This window comes from Onychostoma macrolepis, chromosome 03 (genome assembly GCF_012432095.1).
Source record: "Onychostoma macrolepis isolate SWU-2019 chromosome 03, ASM1243209v1, whole genome shotgun sequence".
In the NCBI taxonomy this organism is placed as follows: domain Eukaryota; kingdom Metazoa; phylum Chordata; class Actinopteri; order Cypriniformes; family Cyprinidae; genus Onychostoma; species Onychostoma macrolepis.
The window spans coordinates 956,485-972,739 of NC_081157.1; the positions used below are offsets into that span (position 1 = coordinate 956,485).

Below are 16,255 nucleotides of genomic sequence, written 5' to 3' on the forward strand. Positions count from 1 at the left end.
GTTTACACAAATTTAGCAAATACATTCCTTATAAGCTTTCCATCGAAAAACAGCGATCTATCGTCAATGCTTGAAGCTTAGACCTTCAGAATGATATATAGCTTGTCAAGATTAATTGTGTCACGTTTCATTTAATCTATTGTAAACAATGACACGTGCAAACAGAGAGCGTTCAGTGCCCCGGCATCCAGGGGCCCGTTCTTCATACGTCGCTTATTACATCTGAGATGATTTGAAAGATTCCAGATCTTCTAATCCTGATAACTGATCTCTGGCTAATTTGGTTCTTCAAACGAATTTGCGTATTAGATTAAACTATCTGGATTAAATTGTCTAAGATCACTGCGCGTTCTCGTGTTCCCCGAAAAGGGCAGATGTATCGATACTCGAAACCACGATCAGCAATGCAGCGATTGGCTGGCGGCAAGATGACATCTTATCATTAAAAAAGACACCTTACGAAAAGTTGACAAATTTCTAGACCTTTATAAGGAAACAGCCAAGTGAACAAAACTACATAAATGTTATAATAGATAAATGAAATGTGCACTGTTTTTATTATTTATTATTTATATGCATGATTTCTAGTATTTGTACAGGCTTTACATTTTTATGTCAATGTTGTAATTAGCAATTCATTTAATTTTATATTTGAAGAAAATTTCTCATGTGACAGCATTAATTAAAGTTTCCAGTTATCTGCATCTCTGCGCTCCATCAAGCCACTCCCATAATAGCTGTCATCACTCAAATTAATGCACGATTCAGACTTTATATCATGTGTGTAAGGGCGAATTCCAAACGGCTTTTTGCGCCTTGAAGGGCACTTCGGGAAGGGACGCCATTTGTAGGGACGTTCCAAACGAAAGTGAGCAACTGATTCCCTTCACGAAGGGCCCTTCCAGAAGTCCGTTAGTGAAGGAACATGCGATGGTCACTTCACGGAAGTGATTTCCGTTTGTGATCATGTGATCTTCACTTAGGAGATCTTGCGATGCATTTTAAAGCAAAGTTGGGGTTTATTTTGACTTTACATACAAACGCAAGTAGAATAAACTAATTAAATTTTTCTTTATTTTTATGTAATACAAAATATTTTCGTCAGTGATTAAAAATATGATTTAATATTTAATATGACTGTATTGTTAGCAAGTTTAGTTTGAAAAAGTTTAATAGTAAATAAGACACAATTAGACAGTATTTGAATAAAATAATAGCAATAGGAAGATATTTATTTGCAACAACTGTTGGAGCGCTGAATGCTGCACGCACGCGCAGCATTGTCAAGGTAACATTTTGTCCGCCATTCCCTTCACCAAGGGAGTTCCAAACGCTTATACGAGACAGTAATGCCCTACAACCTTCAAAGAACACACTTCAAGGGCTCTGCCCTTCGAAGTGAGTAGGGCATGCTCACTTCTGTTTGGAATTCACCCTAAGACTCCAATACAATTATAAAGTAATTATTTCATCACTAATAAATCTTTCAAAGATTAAAACTGGCTGTGTCTATAGTATTATAGACTACACAACATCGTTATATTATATTATTATATTATTTTCAAATTAATTTTTAAATTATTATTCATTTTAAATTATTGTCCCTGGACCAGTAGGGTACTCTTGTAATAAAGTAGCGGTGGCTAGGACAGCTTTTAAGTATCAGTTCTGCTTAGAAAGATGCGATCTAATCCTGTTTACATTAAATAAACATGCTCCCGAGCAAGTTTAAGCTTACGGACCCGTTGCTATGACAACAACTCCAGGATGAGCTTCGAAGAACCAAATGATCCCAGATCAAGCGAAATCTCAACAATCAAATCCAGCTAACTGAGTTAGCGACGTACGAAGAACGGTCCCCAGGTGCGGGTTAACAGGTTAATGAAAAGTATTCATTTGTTTTATGTCACATTCAATCGTGACATTCAGTGGACATTCGCAAGTATGAATGACATTAAAACAATACTTGCCCAATTTGATCGATTGTGAAAAAAAAATGTAGTAGGTTGACAATGATGTCGCTGATTAGAATTTGCAAAAAAATAACTTTATTGCACATATAATTATAAAGTTATTTAACGCAGAAATGTGTGAATGTGCGAATATAAAACCAACTTTACCCAAGTATCAGCATGCACTAGTGGTAAACAAAAAGAGCATGATGAATCACACATTACCAGTTGTAGTTTTTATGCGTGCTGAAAATAGAGGAAGCGGCGAAAGAGGAAGGAATAAGAGCTTGAGGTAAGCAGTTTTAAGTTTTAGTGCCATGATAACTTGTATCGCATCCTCTTATTGCTGGAAAATATAATGTAGCGATTCAGTATTTAAACTCTTTTAATAAAAGTTGTGTGGCAGCGTTGACATGTTTCTTTGCTCCTGGATGTGTGTGTGTGTGTGTGTGTGTGTGTGTGTGTGTGTGTGTGTGTGTGTAACAGAGGCCAGCTAGTAGGTGCTGTGCAAGCAAACCTCACTCCCCTGATCTCGAGAAAAAAAAAGAAAAAAAAAGTCTAGAACTAGAACAAATAAATATATACATGTCAGATGTATAATAATACCCCCCAAATAACCTCAAACACGATATAATATACAGAAAATATGCTCTGCCACATGGAAATGACAAAACACTGAATAATATTACAGATATAAACCATCCATCAAAAATAATCACACACATAAATAAACATCTTAACAACAATATATTTCCTGGGTTCCAGTTTCCTGCCACTGTTTTGGATATTTTGGATATTGCACCCACGATGTCTTGACTCTTCTGTTGTTTATTTGTTTGTTTGTTCCTAATAAACTGTTTAACTGCACTCGCAAGTGAATCTCAAGTTATTTTATGTGATAGTTATATGTATACACATTTCTTTTTTCCTCACATTCTTTCTTGTAACTCTTCTCTCTCAGTCACACACCTGACTGAATGGCTCATTATGGAGCTCATTATGCGGGCCTTTGTCTTCTCAGGTGTGAGTCACGCTCTCGCATAGAGCCTTTCCACTCAAAAAGTGACTTAGAAAATTTAAATCAATATATTGTTTTCTCTGAATGAGTGAGTTAGATCATTTTGAAGCAAATATTCTAGGCTACAAGATCCAGTTCTCAAAAGTCTTGTGAACAAATGTTCTGTACGTGTTTTATGGCCTTATTTCAGTGACTTCAAAATTTTAGTTTTTCACTAGCCACGCAAAAACAAAATCATGTACATAAATGCTGCTAACATATTATTGTAGCCCAGTTTGTGCTGTTTACAGTGATATAAGACTTTAGCCATTTATATGTTTATAAGCAACTGAAAAAAGCACAAATGTAAGGGCATGTCAAAACTTCTCCAGGCCCCCAAAACACCCTCAGACCCCAGAGGGTTAACCAGCATGGATGGCCAGTATAATTAAAGAAATTAAATGGTAAGTGAAATATAAATATTTGTTTTGCTGAAGAAATTGTATATTATTCAAAACACACTGTATTTGGTTGTTGTAGATGTTCATATATCTCAGAGAGCACTGTTAAAGTTTTAGCTCCACCTTATCAGAGAGCTGAAAAGAGGAAGTCAGAGGAAACATGACCAACCTGCAGCAAAACAATAACACAAAAGGTACATTATTTCTTGTTCCTAACAGTACCAACTGAAACTCATCAATCAGCTAATCTTAAGTTACTGATATATTTTTCTTTCTTTCTATTTTCCACCTTTTATCATGCAAGTTCTTATGATTGATTGATAAATAAATAAATATTTTGCACTGTCACTGCAGGTCTGGACTCATTACTTGTTTGGTCATCTACATTCAGATGAAAACACCACACTTCTCCTAATTCAAGTAAGTTTTAATGTAATTGTGAGAGATTCTTTTCTTTTTCCTGTTGTACTGTACTCTCCATAGGTCTAATAAATGTTTCTCTGACTTGTATCCCCATTTTAGGATGTCAAGCCTACTCATCACAAAGAGAGTTAGCATCAGAATGGATGTGTCACTGACCAATAACACAGCATCTGTTTGCAGTCTACTTTTTGTTCAGTATGGAGCATCCAAAATCCATCACTCAGTTAATTTCAATCATTACTATTGAGCCCTTCCCAGTGCTGAAATTGTCCTGGGTCCTTTGTTTTTATTGTTTAAATGCTTATCTGAATGTAAAATTAATATTTAATGCTTATAAATGAATAAAAAACAATACTATGGTTAGTCTTTTAGCTCCCTTTTCAGAAACATGTGGTTCACCTTCTTTCATGGGTTACAGAACTGGGGAAAGTTGCAGTATGCAAAAAAAAAAAGTCAGACTACTTGGTTTATAGGTTTATAGGAGAATGTATCATTAATATACTATTTGATGACAAACATTTCACATTCTAATTTTATTTATAACTTCATTTATTTGTGCAAGTTAACATTCAATTTTTTTTTTTTTTTGTGGTTTCAACATATCAACATATCAATCAACATATATATGTGACAAACATGTTGGATACGGGGGGGGGTTGAAAAAACAATATTTCTAAAATGGAGAGTGCTATTTTAGGTTGACAGGTAAAAATATATATTTTTAAAAAGTATAAATAAATAAAGAAACATGGATTTATGTTAATCCCTGTAACTGTTGCACTATGAATTGCTGTGTTATATATTGCTTGTCATTGTAAATGCTAATAAAAGTGTCTTAAATGATCACACAACTCCTTGATGTCTTATGCTTATAGTTATTTCAGTTTTTCTAGTGATAAAGTAGCTATATGAGCTGTTTAAGTCTTAAAATTTAATTAAAATAAAACAAAAATTAAATCCCAAAAATGATCCCATGATGGGAACCCCTAAAGAGTTCTATATAGAACATTTTAGGGGTTCCAAATATGTAGCGCCTGATAGAACCTTTTAAGGTTCTATATAGAACCTTTTCTTCTAAGAGTGTAGTTAAAATGTGCAGCAAGATAGTGGGGACCAAATTTATGAACATATTGAGCAGGAAGGGCCATTTAGTCCTTTCCGATGTCACCCACCCATTGTGTACTGAATTTCAACTGCTTCCCTCTGGAGATATAAACTCCCTTTGTGCAAATCAAATAGATTTAAGAATTATTTTATGCCTGCTGAATAATGTTTTTAAATGACTTCTTATAAATGTGTGTTATTTAGTGTGTGTTGTGTTGCTGTTTATGTATGTATACTGTTGTGTACATAAATAATTGCCTTTAAGGATGATAAAGTTAAGTAAGTTTAATTTACTTTTAATAAAACTTTTTTTTTGCTTGCATGAGTGGAGGAAACCTTAATGAACATGAATTTTACATTATTGACAGCTATTATGTGTATTAGAATGTTAGAATATTTCAGTATTTAAGTGTAATTTTTTAAAAATCAATTCATTAATTTATTTGAGAATAAAATTGCTCTGAAGATCACTCCAAAACAAATGTCTACTTAGCACAGATTTATTTCAAAATGAATATTACATGTAAATCTACTGAACAATCATATTGTATGACTTCAGTAGAGGCTCCCATCACGTTTGAGGTTTTCACTCTTCTTTGACCTGAGACAAAAAAAATGACATACAGAAGTCATGTAAATACTCAGTACATTTTTCAAGCATAAGCTGAATGCTGTATGTTTCTTCTCAGTAAATGCAAGTAAGCATTTACTTTACTGAGTAAAGATTGACAACTGACCTTTCCAGCATCACGGCTCTTGACTCTGAGCTTGTTGACTTGAGACTCAGCAATGTCAGCACGCTCATCAGCCTCCTCCAGCTCATGCTGCGCCTTCCTCAACTTGGACAGATGAGTGTTGCCTTGCTCCTCCTAAAGAGTAACATTTTTAGTGTGTTTGTTAACTAAGCTGTGGAACATCAGTTATACTGTTCCAGTACATAAATGACTAATTAATTAATAATCAATGTGTCAAAATGTTCAGATTTATTTAACATACCGCCTCCTCAGCCTGCCTCTTGTAGGTTTTGACCTTCAACTGCAGCTTATCAACCAGATCCTGAAGTCTGTTGATGTTCTTCTTATCCTCCTCAGTCTACAAACAATAAAAAAGAAAAAATCATAGATTTGTATGGATAAACCTATGGATACGGTGGGGTATGATCATACCTGATAAGACAGCTCTTTCACTCTCCTCTCATATTTGCGGACACCCTTAACAGCATCAACTCCACGTCTCTGTTCTGCTTCAACTTCAGCCTCAAGCTCACGAACCTTTGATAGCACATAATAAATAAGTGAACTAAGGTTCCAAGATGGTGCTTTAATTTTAGGAATACATGTAAGCAACATCTTCAAGAGATTTTATCCTAAAATTATATTTTATATGAAAATAAAAATCCTTTAAAAAAGATTTACCCTGCTCTCCAACTTCTGGAGTTGTTTCTTTCCTCCCTTCATGGCCAGATTCTCAGCCTCATCCAGACGGTGCTGCAGGTCCTTCACTGTGACCTCCAGATTCTTCTTCATCCTCTCAAGGTGAGCACTGGTGTCCTGCTCCTTCTTGAGCTCTTCTGCCATCATTGCAGCCTTTTGCATTAATATAGATATATATTAGATTGACATTTTTAAGTACACAAGTGTTTTGTGAAACATTTGGCAGCTACTGTTTCTCACATCAGTGATGGCTTTCTTGGCCTTCTCCTCTGCGTTTCTGGCTTCCTGCACAGTGTCGTCAACTTCACCCTGGATCTGAACAAGGTCAGACTCGAGCTTCTTCTTGGTGTTCAGGAGACTTGTGTTCTGCAATATGGAAAGCATCGGTATAAACATTTTAAACAATGCTATCAATTTCACTGTGAAAACAACATGCCCTAACCTGAGAGTGAAGCAGCCCAACACGCTCACTGATGTCCACCAGCTCTTGTTCAGCCACTTTGCGGCCTCTCTCTGTCTGCTCCAGAGCAGCTCTCAGCTCCTCAATCTCAGCTTGCATCAGAGTGTTTCTGCGCTCCACCATTGCCACCTGCTCCTTCATGTCTTCCTGTCCTATCAGAGCATCATCAAGGTGCAGCTGGGCATCCTGAACATAACAATAGCATTACAGTAAGCTTTTGATGTGCTTTCTGTTGGCCTTTCACTTCACATAGCTTTGATTATACAAACGTATTTATGCACCCCAAAGCCAAAGAGAAGCCATATACCTTGAGTTGTCCCTGAACGTTCCTGAGCTGTTTCTGGGCCTCAGAAGCTTGGCGATTGGCGTGGCTCAGCTGAATCTCCATCTCATTAAGGTCTCCCTCCATCTTCTTCTTGATTCTCAGGGCATCATTCCTGCTCCTGACCTCAGAGTCCAGAGTGCTCTGCATGGAATCAATGACTCTCTGGCTGTTCCGCTTGATCTGCTCCATTTCCTCATCCTTCTCTGCAAGCTTCCTGTCAATCTCACCCTTGACCTGGTTTAGCTCAAGCTGGACACGGAGAATCCTGGACTCCTCATGCTCCAGGGTGCCCTTTGAAAAATAAAAATATATATATTTACAATTCAGATTGAAAATATGCATTAAAAACACAATATAATGCTTCTAGCAAGAATTACATATCAATCTCAGGATACTCACTTCAGCTTCCTCCAGGGCAGTCTGAATCTCAGACTTCTCAGTCTCCACTGTCTTCTTGGCCTTTTCCAGCTCATGGATGCTCTTACCAGTATCACCTAACTGCTCTGTCAGATCTGAAATCTCCTCTACAAGTTAGAAAGAAAATGTTAATCAACAAATATACTGTGAATCACTACAGATTTAACACTGTAAAACAGATTTAAATAATCAACTTAGTAATGTCATTCTTACGCTGCAAATTCTTGTTTTCTCTCTTGAGGGTCTCCAGCTGATCCAGAGTCTCCTCATAAGAGTTCTTCATCTTAAACAGCTCAGTGCTGAGTGAGCGAGCCTCTTTCTGGGAACCTTCCAGCTCTGCCTGACCTTCCTCATATTTCTGCTTCCAGTCTGCCAGGACCTTTGGTGAAGATATTTCAAGGTCAAGTTTATTTAGAACATCTTCAACAAAGCCCATTTTAGCAATGATTTAGGAAGAGAATATCATATAATGATTAAATTTTTTTACCTTGTCAAAGTTCCTTTGCTTCTTGTCAAGGTTGCCAGCCAAAGCATTGGCTCTCTCCACATCAGTCATGAGGTCCTCCACCTCACCCTGGAGTCTCTGTTTGGTCTTCTCCAGAGATGCACATTTGGAATTTACAGCCTCAATTTGTTCCTCTGCGTCCTGCAGGCGCTGAGCCAGCTTCTTCCTACAATGAATTTGTAAACATCAGTTTTAACGTGAAAGCCTTTTTCCATATGAACACATAGTAATCAGCTTTTGTGATGTTCATACTTGGCCTCTTCAAGCTCCTCAGTGCGCTGGACGGCATCAGTTTCATATTTGGTTCTCCACTGAGCAACTTCACTGTTGGCCTTTGACATTCCCCGCTGCAGCTCAGCCTTTGCCTCCTGCTCTTCCTCAAACTGCTCACGAAGCAGGTCGCAGTCATGACGGGCTGATTGCACAGCATGAGCCAGTGCGTTCTTAGCCTAGGAGGGAAAGTCACATAATATTAGCTTTATTGCTTAGTAGCATGGTCAAAATTGTGTGTTTGTTTGACTATGCTACATTACCTTAACCTCCTCTTCAATCAGCCTCTTAAGCTCTTCAGTTTGTTGAGTGAAAGCTTGTTTGCCTCTGGTGAGCTGAGAAACCAAAGCCTCCTTCTCCTCCAGCTGACGGCCAAACTCACCTGTGTAAATTTAAACTCACCGTGTCAGATTGTGTTAATGTCTCCAGCAGTTAATATCAAAACAAACTATATAAAAGAAAATTTAAATGTATGTTTTCTCTAATAAGACTCAATTACTATTTAAGTACTACTAATTTCTTCATGATTGTTTGTGGTTACCATTTTCAGTTTGAAGTCTTGCTCTTTGAGCACTGAGGTCATTTAGCTGGCGAAGGTTCTCATCATTCTTAGACTTTATTTCACTAAGTTGGTCCTCGAGTGTGCGGGACATTTTCTCAAGATTGCCCTAAAAAATACAAGATCATTAGATGTTTGAAAAACTTCAAGACATGTTCTATATTCTTTTAGGCATGAAATTCCCAACCTTTGCTTTGGCAACAGTCTCCATGTTGCTGGAGAGATCATCAATCTCCATTTTGTATTCACTCTTCTCTTTCTCAAGCTTCTGCTTGACACGCTGGAGGTTGTCGATTTGCTCTCCCAGCTCGGCCACAGTGTCTGCCTGCTTCTTACGGAGGGCAGCAGCCGTAGCTTCATGCTGGAGGGTGGACTCTTCAAGATCACGACGCAGCTTCTGGAATTCAGCTTCACGCTTTTTATTCATCTCAATCTGAGCAGCAGTGGCTCCCCCAGCCTCCTCAAGCCTCTCACTGATCTCCTCAAGTTCCCTGGAGAGATCAGCTCTCTGCTTCTCAACCTTGGCACGAGCAGCACGCTCAGCCTCAATCTCTTCCTCCAGTTCCTCAATGCGAGCCTACAGTGGCAAGTAATTAATCAGAATTTTTTGTGATCTGGATTTGATCAAAATCTCTCAATCTCTTAATTTCATACCTGAAGCTCCTTGATCTTCTTCTGGAGTTGAGCACCCAGAGTTTGTTCATCTTCAATCTTGCTGAGCAGCTGGCTTGTTTCAAAGTCTTTCCTGTGGGTGTTCAATAATGAGGAGTTTTTTAAACAATAACAAATTTAAAAAAGTTTTCATTAAAAGATTATGTTTTAATTACTTTTTAATTTTCTCCTCAGATTGCTGTTTGTCATTTTCCAGGTCCATGATGGACTCTTGGGCTAATTTCAGGTCTCCTTCAAGCTTTCTCTTTGCTCTCTCCAGGTCAAAAAAGACAGTTCATTTAATTAATTAATGATATGTTTAGTTAGTAACTCACATCATCAACTTGCTGCTCAAGTTTTGTCTTGGATTTGGTCAGGGTGTTGACTTTGTCCTCCTCTGCCTGGAGATCATCCAAGGTCTGCTGATGTGCCTCTTGGAGGGCTTTCTTCTCCTTTGTAAGCTTGGCAAGGCTTTCATCCTGAGCTGCCATTTCCTCGGTCAAGTTCTTGACCTGTGTGATTTTTTTTTTTTCCAAATGAGCTTTTTTTTTTCTTCTTTTTTTTTCACAATACATATTCTACATCATCATATAAAACAGAGATAATCTAATCTTAAACCAACATAATCTCCAACCTTATTCTCAGTGGCATGTTTCTCCTTTTCCACTTTAGCCAAGGTGAGCTCCAGGTCATCGATGTCTTTCTTCAGCTCAGAGCACTCATCCTCCAGTTTCCTTTTCTTGGCTGTCAGTTCAGCATTGATCTCTTCCTCATCCTCCAGTCTTTCAGTTGTCTCTTTGAGTTTACCTTCAAGCTGGATTTTGCTCTTGATCAGACCCTCACACCTCTCCTCAGCATCTGAGAGATTCTCAGATTCCTGTTTGGAAAATATATCACTATCACTGGAAACCATACTGTTCATTTTAATGGAGCCAAAATTCAGTTCATTCAATAAGGTAAACTCACAGATGCTGCTTGCAGCTGCAGATCATTTTTCTCTTGCAGCAGTGCCACCATCTTCTCTTCAAGCTCCTTCTTTTTTGCTTCAGCCTTGGCAAGATTTTCTTTGCATTTTGTATAGTCCTCTTTCATGCCTGCCAACTCCTTCTCAGTCTCAGCACTCTTCAGCAGAGGCTTAATCTTGTAGTAAACCTTCATCCATGGCCAGTGTTTGACATTCATGAATGAGCGAACGTTGTATTGGATGGTGTAAATGGACTCCCTAAGAATAATTCATTATTAAATGCCATAATTATCATTATTTACCATTCATGCAGGTATTACTGATATTATCTTTATTCATAACATTCCTCACCTCCTCTCCATCATCTTCACAAACTCACTCCTCATCAAGTAACCACGGCAAACAGCCTGAGTCATTGTAACCAGAGCGGCCAGTTTCTCATCACGCATCTCCTCAAGAGTACCCAGAAGACCAGCTTTGAAGAACACCTGAATTCACAACAAATCAAAAGATATTGATTTAAACAGAATGAGCATAAACAATAGATCATGATTATTGAATGTTTTAAATGCTGTAAAGCAAAATATGAACCTTTGTGTGTCCAAATCTATACTGGTCGTGATCAACGTCAATGGATCCCAGGAGTTTCTCAGAAGCCTTCTTGTTGTCAATAAACTGTCCCTCTGGGATTACACTGGCATTCAGCACCTTGTATCTGTTGAAGATCAATCAAAATGCTTCATATCCTCTAATTAAAAGCCTTATGCAGAAAATGGTGTTTTCATGTGGTCCTGTTTACCTCTGCTTGAAGTCACCATAGAGGATTCTGCTGGGGAAGCCCTTTCTGCAGATTCTGATGCCCTCCAGCACACCGTTACACCTCAGCTGGTGGATAACCAGGAAGTTCTCCATGAGACCTATAAACAACAGTTTACATTATGAGTTTGGTAAATTGACATCATCATTATTATATATATTACCTTTGTTAATGTCAAAATATCTGTAAGCCCTTTATAACTTTACCTGGAGTCTTGGACTCATTGGGAATCAGGCAACGCACAAAGTGAGGGTGAGTGCTCCTCAAGTTGGTCATGAGCTTGCCCAAGTTCTCCTGTTTAATCATGAATTGTTACAGCTTTCTTAGTCACATTCTCTCAGTTGTTTATATATATTTTTTTCTCTGACTCAAGCAAGCTGAGACACAGTCACACAGTGCAACATTATCCACATTTGGTCACAAACAAAGACATACTCTAAACTGAGAAGATACAGTCTGCATGGAACCACCCTTCTTCTTGCCTCCCTTCTTGCCGGCCTCTAAGTAAATCAAAAGACAAAGGAAGACACAATGTAATAACCAGAAGAAAGTGCAACATTAAATCAATGTTTGGTTAATTAAATTAACACAATTTAATTAACATTTCAGTTTTTTCATTACCCTCAACAACTGGTGGGTAGATAGCTGCCAGCAGTTTGACAGAAGACTTCTGGTAAAGCTGCAGAACAGACTCATTCAGTGGATCCTTGTTCTTGTCCAACCAGCCAGTAACGTTGTAATCCACAGTTCCAGCGTAGTGCACCAGGGAGAAGTGGGCCTCAGGTTTGCCTTTGACAGGCTTTGGTTTCTGGAAAGCGTTGGACTTGCCAAGATGCTGATCATACAGCTTGTTCTTGAAGGAAGCGTCTGAAGCCTTGGGGAACATGCACTCCTCTTCAAGGATGGAGAAGATACCCATGGGCTGTTTATAAAATATTTATTATTAAAAATGTATACTTTTGGAAACGGAAAATGGAAATTAATGGAAAAATGGTTCATAAACCAGTAAAAACCTTCTCAATGAGCTCAATGCAAGCAGCCAAGTCCATGCCGAAGTCAATGAACTCCCAAATAATGCCCTCCTTCTTGTACTCCTCTTGTTCCAGCACAAACATGGTGTGGTTGAAAAACTGTTGCAGTTTCTCATTAGTGAAGTTGATGCACAGCTGCTCCATGCTGTTGTACTGGAGAAAGGAACAGGACCATTTACTGACTGCTGAATGTAACTCAGTTTGCCATAAAGAGAGATAAACATAAAAGATTCTTACATCAAAGATCTCAAAGCCAGCAATATCCAGCACACCAATGTAGAAATTTCTTTGTTGTTTTGTGTCCAACATCTGGTTGATACGAATGACCATCCACAAGAACATCCTCTCATAGATAGATTTGCACAAGGCGCTAACAGAGTTGTAAACCTGTAAGTAGAACAGAGGGGATATTTTATTAAAAACTTTTTGATTTTGCAATAATAAGTCAGATTCAATCATGATTTTCAGGCTGAACACAAGGACATGCTGGAAATATGTTACGTACCTGTGGCACAGTCTGACCTTTGGTCACAAACTCATTTCCGACCTTGACTCTGGGGAAGCACAAAGCCTTCAGCATATCAGCAGAGTTCAAACCCAGAAGGTAGGCAATTTTGTCAGCCACTGCAATTTGAAAGGGTACAAAACATCCATACATTTCTTGCCTTGAAAACATTTTGTTTATCCTTCATGACAACAGAAAGAATCGGTGCTTTTGATTCTCTCAATCAAAGCACTGCATGTGATCACACACATTAGTACTACTTAGTCTCACCCTCTGTGCCATCAGGCTCAGCCTGCTCCTCACGCTGCTTCTGCTTGAACTTCATGTTTCCATGATGAAGCACAGCTCCAGTGAACTTGTAGATGCACATCTTCTCCTCACCAGTGAAGCCCAGAATGTCAATAGCAGTCTGGAAATTACAGAGAAGAATGAGCTCTATGATCAGCCATATTTATATTGAATTTGTTATTTAAAAAAACAGCATTGACTCACATCAGTAGCAACCAGCTCCTCTTTATCATCAATGCTTGCCACTGTGATCTGACCCATACTGCACATGGGGAAGTCATATGGGTTGGTGGTGATGAGCGTCATTTCTGTAAAATACCCATAAGAGCATTTATGAAAGAGTATTATCTGAGATTGTCTGAGTATTTACAATATTATCTGGCATCAAAACATAGAATCAAATATGTGCACCTACCAATCAGCTCAGGCTTATGGTTAGTCATCATCTGGTAAAAGATGTGGTAGCCTCTCTCGTCTGAAAGCTGGAATGTGACTCTAGACTTCTCCAGCAGATCTGTTGAGAGAATATACTTGAGTTACAATCATCTGAAGAGTGACAGGAAAAGTCAAATGTAGGATGCATAAATTAAATTAAATCATGTCCACCTACATGTCTCAATGTCAGCACTGGCCAGTTTTCCTGTTGTGCCAAAGTGAATTCTGATGAATTTACCCTGTTTTAAACAAAATAAGATGACACGTGAATAATAGTAATGATAATAGTTTTATAGAAATCTTTGTATAGAAAAATCCAACACGACTAATGAAATGTACTGTAAATAAAAAGTGGTGAACTTACAAAACGAGAGGAGTTGTCATTTCTCACAGTTTTGGCATTACCATAAGCCTCAAGCAGAGGATTGGCAGCAATGATCTGATCCTCAAGAGAGCCCTGCATTGGTTGAAGGGTGTATTATTATTATTATTAGTAGTAGTAGTAGTAGTAGTAGTATACATATATTTTTACATAGTCTCATACCTTAATTTTGCTGGCAGTCTGCTCTTTCTTCTTGTCAGTATGAACTGCAACTGTGGCAAAGTACTGGATGACACGTTTGGTGTTCACAGTCTTTCCAGCACCGGATTCTCCACTGGTTTATTAAAGATGAGAAGACAAACATTGATCAAATATATACACTTTTCAGAAGACAGAAGTGTACAGTACATTTATATTCTATTTTGGATATATCTCCATATATTTATATTTGCCATATCTCTACTTTATACTCACATCTGTTGCCATAGTCAGTTAAATTAAAATACTTACGTAATCAGGACAGACTGGTTTTCTCTATCTGTTGATTACAATGTGTACAAGTTCTGGTAGATCTTTCTTTTATGTACAGGAACATTTAATGAAATCTATAGAATTAACTTCCGTAAGGTCTTACCGGTCTGCATGAACTGATAGGCGTTGTCAGAGACAGAGAAGATGTGGGGTGGGGCCTCCATACGCTTTTTGCCTCTGTAGGCAGCCACCACTTCTGAATCATACACTGGGAGCCACTTGTAGGGGTTCACAGTAGCGCAGAACAGCCCAGAATAGGTCTGAAATGAGCAGAGAAATGGTCAGATTGCAAAAATACAGACAAAATTCATTTAAACACTGTTTGACTTTGCTTCAGAACATACGTAGATCATCCATGCAGCATAACGCTCTTTGAGGTTATACAGCACAGAGGCTTCATTGAGATGGGTCATCATGGCCATGTCCTCAATCTTGTCATACTTGGGAGGATTCATTGGATGGACGTCTTCCTCCTTAGCAACTCTCTCCTATAAATTTGATCCATTAAATATAGCAGAAAATAAATTAAATATGTAATAAATTGATGTACTGGGTATCTGGTCTAAATGTTGAAAATTCACCTCCTTAGTGTCATTCACAATAACAGTGACTTTGCCACCGTCTTTGCTCTTGATTGTTCCCTTGAGGTACAGCTCTTTAACATCAGCCACATAGCAGGCAGTCTTAGCATCAAATGGCTTGCTCTGAGCCTCGATTCTCTCCCTCTCAGGCTTCCGGAGGTAAATGGCAGCCTTGCCATAAAGGGCCATCTCCGCGTCTGTACTCATGGTGGCGGTTTACTACAATTTAGAGAAAAAACAATGACTATTGGTGATCAAGTACACACGTAAAGAATTCACAGAGGGTCTCGTGTAGGTCAGGTCTTTATAGATTTATAGAGTATTAAAAAGTGAAGAAGCCTATTAAAATAATTTTTTTAAAAAGTGAATACACTAGTCCTTAATTGATGGTGTGCCTGATTAGATCTGCGGCACAAGATGCAATTTGCTGATACAATTTAATACATAAACAAACTGCATAAACACAAATGAAACATAATTATTTGTATCTCTTTTATTTATGTGTACCAATGTATACATGCACTATGTGTAAAATGTGTCCCTAGTCCCATTTAAAATCTGCCCTTGGACATGTGTGAAACCTTTTAATCTCATTTATCAAAAATAGCAACACATCTACAATAAGCAGTCTACATGGATTTGACAAAAGACCCGCTTATCAACTAAATTTGTAATGCAGTAGCACAATGTATTGCTACCACTTACCCTTCTGCTCCTTGATACCAGATGAAATTTCACAGCACTGCCAAGAAATTCAGTTAAACTTTATTTAGACATGTTTAGATGCAAATGTCAATGTAATATCCATGTTTACTTTCCTTTAAAATAATATCTTATTAAAGACTTTATCTTCTGTCATATCAACTGGTTTAGCTCACTCACATAAGTAACAACATCAAATGCAAAGTACTTCAGCCTCTTACCACAAGTTGGAACTCTTCTAATTTCCTCTGAGACTGGTCATGCTCTCGTCCACACTTATATTGAGGCCAGTTTGCACACTAAGCAGAGGCTATATCTGGACAAGCTTTGGAGTTTTATTTTATGCAATAGATTACATCTATTCTCGGTCATCAACATATATAACAACCTTTTACACAGTTATAGTTATCACAGACATTTGACAACACATTACTTCAAAAAGATGTTCACATTTGGATTAAATTACATCATAGATTTAAATATCATAGTTATCTTTCATAGGAATTATCATATAATAGTTTT

General features: G+C 37.9%; 1 long non-coding RNA gene and 1 pseudogene across 1 annotated transcript; one reads left to right on the plus strand and one right to left on the minus strand.

The window, feature by feature from the left end:
* The first annotated feature begins 3,204 nt into the window (after positions 1-3,204).
* Positions 3,205-5,278, plus strand: LOC131535916 (uncharacterized). The gene is made up of 3 exons (XR_009269781.1): positions 3,205-3,604; positions 3,765-3,830; positions 3,933-5,278. It is a non-coding gene; the product is annotated as an uncharacterized LOC131535916 (long non-coding RNA).
* A 143-nt stretch (positions 5,279-5,421) lies between these two features.
* Positions 5,422-15,879, minus strand: LOC131535915 (myosin heavy chain, fast skeletal muscle-like; annotated as a pseudogene).
* Between the last annotated feature and the right edge of the window lie 376 nt (positions 15,880-16,255).